The following is a 5,285-nucleotide window of genomic DNA, read 5'->3' as shown; positions in this document are numbered from 1 at the left end:
CTTCATCTGCAATTTCATCATAGTTGCACCATCATTCTCCCTGCAGCCTTATCATCCCTGCGACATCATCAGCCCTGCACCATCATTATCCCTGCATCCTCATTATCCCTGCAACATCTTCCCTGCATCCTCATCAGCCCTGCATCCTCGTTATCCCTGTGACTTCATTCCCACATCCTCATTATTGCTGCAACTTCATCCCTGCTACATCTCCATCCCTCCATCCTGATCCCTGCAGCATCCATCCCTCCCCATCACATGGATCCATCCTGCCTCTCCCTTTGGGGAAAACAGGCTGATTTTTGGGGCTGAGCTGGGAGCAGGCAGGTCCTGGTGCCTTAGGCTGGGCTCTGGGCTGTGACTGCAGCTCCTCCCAGCCTTTCCCTCATCCCCAGCTGCTAATGAAGCACCCGGCTCAGACAGAGAGCTCAGGGCAGCTGGGATGCTCCAGTTGCCATGGTGTGAAGTAAGGGCAGAACACGGATTTTTTGGAAGATGAGAGGGACAAAAGCAGTTGCATGAAATTTCTAGAAACTTCAGTGTCTCAAAGACAGAGCAGAGCATCTCCCTGTATTAAAACAGGAGTCAGTCCTTGGGGTGTGGAGTCATGGATGCAGTTCTGGCACTGCATAAATTGGGGGGATTTTTTGGGCCCTTTGCTGGACACCCCCATCCCCACATCAAAATGGGAATTGGGGTTTGTGCTCCTGGAGCAGCTCCACAGTCCAGGCTCTGGGGTCAGCCTTGGCTCCTGGCATCACCTGGACTGCATTTATAAAATCGACCAGTTGCTCAATATCTCATAAATTACATCAGGTCAGAACAAACACAGCTTTAAGACAAAAACATGAGGAAAACCCACTTGGCACTAATTACTGTGGGTTTGGAACTTGCCATTAATGTGAGATAACAGTTAAAAACAAGAATATATTTAATGAATCTTTTTTCTATCTTTAGCTCACTTTAGACTGTGTGGCATCTAGTCCATTAAAGAATTTTAATTAGAAAAATTTCATTTTTCATTTGTGGGAAAAGGAGCTGGGAATTTGCCAGGGGGCACCAATGTCCAACTTCTACTCTATTTCTAAAAAAGGAACCTGTTTTTGTTTTCCAAATCAGGCTGTGCATAAAAGTGGTTCTTTGCTTTGCCCAACAGATCACAGAAGAAGTTTTGAAATGAAGACCTTCAGGACTGTGTTGAGAAATGAAACATCTCCAAGGAAAGGACAAACATCCCAAACATCTCCAAAACGGTGACCAACGCTGCCGTGGGCCCGACTGACAGAGGGCCTGTCCTCCCCACCTAAACCCAGTCCATATTTCATATATTTATTTATATATGGAATATTCCCCACGTTAACTGTGTTTTCTAACAAGTGCATTATGTAAAAGGGAACATCTTTGGAGCCAGATTATCTTCAACTCATGTGCAATATAACGAGACTGAGCAAAGCCAGGAAAAAGGAGGAGGAGAGGTGGAAGTCACTTGGACATTATTTCAGTTTTTTTTTTAATATTATTTTTTTAAAAGAAATCTCTTGAAAGATGAAGCAGCCAGAAAGGATATGTTAAACAGAGCTGCTAAAACTCAGTCCAAGTGTTTTGCTCGGGGTGGGAGGGAGTGGGGGGAAATTCAGTTGCTGTCGCTGTTCCCTGGTGAAGGCCACGGGCTGTTCTCAGCTCTTTGAGAATCATTCCTGTTCCATTTTTCTCACTTTCCTGGAAATGCCCTTTATAAGTAGCTCTGTGCTGTACCAAAGGCTGTGATTTACTTTAAGTCCTTATTTAGAAAGAAACATCTCTGCTGGTGCTGAGGAAAATGGTGTCGAACAGTTGTGCCTTCCTATCAGGATCACTCCATGAAAAAATAAGGACAAATTGAATTTCCAGGGTAGAAAAGGTCTAAACCCCCAATTCTTGGCTGACCATGCTCCTGCTTCATTTCATGAGAGCCTCTCTGCCCTTGTCTGCACTTCCACAGTTCCCCAGTCTTGTGGGAATATTACAGTGTTGCCTTGCCAATTCTGTAATAATGGGGAATTCCATCCCTCCTTTGCCTGTTGCTGTTTCATTTTGCACATTGAGGGTTTTGGTGGCAGGTTTAGAGCTGTGGGTTGCCCCTCCTGGGCTGGGAAGCTCTTAAAGCTGGGCTTTCTATAACCTCACTGTGTTTCCTAGGAGGGCATGGATCAATATGATCCTGGTGCCATGAGATAAATGATGTGCAAAGGGATAAATGATGTGCAAAGGGATAAATGATGTGCAAAGGGATAAATGATGTGCAAAGGGATAAATGCAAATGGCAAAGGGGTTGATGGTCTCTCCTGCTTCTGGCTCCCCCTTTTCCCCCTCCCCAGCCTCATCCACCTGCTCATGCTGCCTCCATCCCAGCTTGGAGACCAAAACCCTCCCAGCACAGCCTCTGTCGGAGGAGCAGAGTGAAACTTGGCACAGCGTTGGATTTAAGGGTGAAAATAATGTTGGAGGGACTCAGATAAGCACAGGAACCTCTTTGTCTGTATTGCAATAATTCCCTGGGAATGGTTTGGGAATGTTGATTTGGACTGGACAGAGCCAAGTGAGCTGGAGCTTCGTGTGAAGCAGAGGCTGCTCAAGGGGAGGTAACAGGAACCAAAATGGTTGTGTGTGAAACAGACCCTTGAGCTGATGCTGCTGATTGTCTCTGGTGTCCAAGAACAAGCCTTGAGGTCACCACCGGGTATCTGGAAGGTGGAGCAAGGACCACTCTTCCAGAGGGAAGCACCAAAACCTGGATCCTTACCCCCTTTTTACCTGCATTTGACAAGGAACATCCACAGGAGACACACGTGGGGCATCCTCAAGGCACAGCCCCAGTGAGGATGAGCTGAACCAACCCCTGCAAGTCTCAGAAACAGGAAAATGGAATATTCGAGGCAAAGCAGCCAACTATCTGCACCACGTTTGTCTTGCAAAAGAGCTTTGAAGATGAACGAGAACCCTGCACATATAAATGTCAGCTGAAATTCGGGTCGAGAAATTCCCTTAACGCTGGGGAACGATGTGATTCTTACAAGGAACGCGCCGGCTTTGGTGAGGCTGTGTTTATTTGGTTTGTTTTTGAAACACGGATAATTTCTTGGCTGGAATTCCTCCTCCTGTCATGGCAGGTGCACCACTGGTGCTGGAGACTTTCTTCAGAAGGGCTTGGGGGGCCCAAACACAGAAGTCTCCGGGGCTCTGCACAGGTGCAGGTTGGGCAGAACGGGCTGAGAGGGCGAAAAGAAGCAAAAGTGTTAAAGCCAGCAGTTTTAGTCAATTTAATCAGTTGGAGAATGAAGAGCAAATATGGATCTGGCTCTCGGTAGGACGTTGCTCTTCTTGCATTTATTCCCAGCACGGAAGAAACCCCGTGGCCACTGAAGCCGTGGGTAAAGGGAGGAGACAGGGCTGGTGCTGCCGGCACCCGCATTTCCCACGGCTGGAGCAGCGCGAGGTGCCGGGGGACATTGGGATCGGGGACCAGGATTGCTGGGGGAGCACAGGGAGCAGGTCCCGAGCCCGTGGAGATGAGCGGGGGGTGCCAAGGCTCGACAGGGATGCGGAGGTGAAACAACCCGCGGGGTGAAATCAATGCGGTGCGAAAGCCGCCCGCACAAATTAGAGCTAATTAGAGCAGTGGCTCTCATTAGCTCGCCTTGGCCGTGCCCTGCCCGGAGGCCAGCCCGTGCTGGGAGCGGGGAGAGGGAGTTTCTCCTCGGGATTTTCCAGCGGATCCCTCCTGCGGCAGATCCCCGCGGCCGGGGCGCTCCGAGCAGGGAGCGCAGCGCTTTGTGCCGGGCACAGCCAAACGCGCTCCGGTGTCCCTGACAGAGCAGCTGGGTCCCCTCCCCGGCCTCTCTCACCCCAGCACTCAAAAGAGTTTTTGCTCGAAGCATAAAATCTCAGAGACCTTAAAGAACCCCTTTAAAAGGAGCCGGCCAAGTGGCCGGTGCTTGGGGCGAGGGCTGGGCCGGTTCCATCGCGGGGAGCCCCCGGTGGCTCTTCCCCAGTGCCCTGGAGGGAGCTGCTGGCAGGCTGGGGGAGATGGAGCTGGCCTTTTTTTGGGACATCTCACCTCCCAAACCCCTAAGGAGCTGCAAAACACATTTGTTTGCAGCCTCCCTGCAGCGTGACAGGTTCGCAGTGTGCTCTTGAGCCTGCAAAGGAGACCGAGCAAAGCTTTAGCAGCTGTGAAGTAGCGAGAGACCGGCCCCAAAGCCACTTTCCCACCGCGTTGATGGGTTTGGGCTGCAAACAGCCAAAGGAGGGGGGCCCCAGGCTGCCCACACAGGTAAGGGCGCATTAACAGGAGGAGAATTGATTTTCTGGATTGCAGCACAGACCTGGATCTTGGGAAACCCTGGTCCCAAAGGTGTTATATTTAGTTTCTTTTGGAACATGATCTAGTAGCCCTTAAAATGGGGGATAGAATGTATCAGTACTAAAGTTATTTTTATTTTTCACCGGTGTTACAGAGAGCTTTTTTATGGTGTGTGTGTGTAACATAATTATACCTCATCTGTTTCCAGTAGCCACTTGTTACAGCATCTCTCTGTTAGGGCTCAAAATTGTACTTTCATTATTAAACTGGTGGGAAAAACCTTATCCCTTCACCTGGCTGGGTCGGTGGGTCCCTCCTGGCCACCTCACACTGATGACAATCTTGCCAAATGCCACCTCTCCTCGGTGTTGTGCGTTCTGGCACTGACCACATTGCTCTGTGCTCTTGGGTTTCTTGTGCTTGGTCGCTGAGCCAGCTGGGTGTTAATGTGCTTTTCCACAATAATTGGGAGTTTGATAGTCTTTAACTGTCAGTCCAGTGTATTAATGTGTGTTGTCACCGCTCTGAGCCCAGCCTCGTGTGTGTTGCAGATAACCATCGTGCCGGGACAGCCGTGGCAGGGCTGCGTTTGGCAAGGGAAGGCAAATTAAAAATGTATCCAGCCGATTAAAAAAAACAAAAAAAAGAGCGATTTAATGATGGCTGACATCAAGAGAAGATCCAAAAAATAGCGTGCTTTGATTCCCATAATCATCCCAAGGCAGGCTGCTCATCTTTATTCATAGCCCTTCAAAGCTGTGCTCCGAGATGCCGGAGCAGCTCGGAGCTGTCGTGCTCAGACCGAGCTCTTTAGACTCTGAACACGTCGACATCTCTGCTCCCTGCCCAGCCCAGTGCTGTGCACCAACCCCTTTTAATTTCTGGGTGCAATTAAAGTGATGAGAGCTCTGCTGTTGGCTCTGTGCTGGCGGAGAGGCAGCAA

General features: G+C 49.7%; 1 protein-coding gene across 1 annotated transcript in view; it reads left to right on the top strand.

Annotated features, from left to right (window-relative positions):
* Positions 1–4,979, top strand: part of LOC107214949 (potassium voltage-gated channel subfamily A member 3-like) — a 16,553-nt gene extending 11,574 nt beyond the window's left edge. The window contains exon 2 of the mRNA XM_015650785.2: positions 1,157–4,979. The gene's annotated coding sequence lies outside the window, so the exon portion shown is untranslated. The remainder of the gene's footprint in view (positions 1–1,156) is intronic.
* Positions 4,980–5,285: the final 306 nt, after the last annotated feature.

Source organism: Parus major, chromosome 26 (assembly GCF_001522545.3).
Source record: "Parus major isolate Abel chromosome 26, Parus_major1.1, whole genome shotgun sequence".
NCBI lineage: Eukaryota > Metazoa > Chordata > Aves > Passeriformes > Paridae > Parus > Parus major.
The sequence above is the reverse complement of the archived record's forward strand: the minus strand, read 5'-3'. Positions and strand labels throughout refer to the sequence as shown.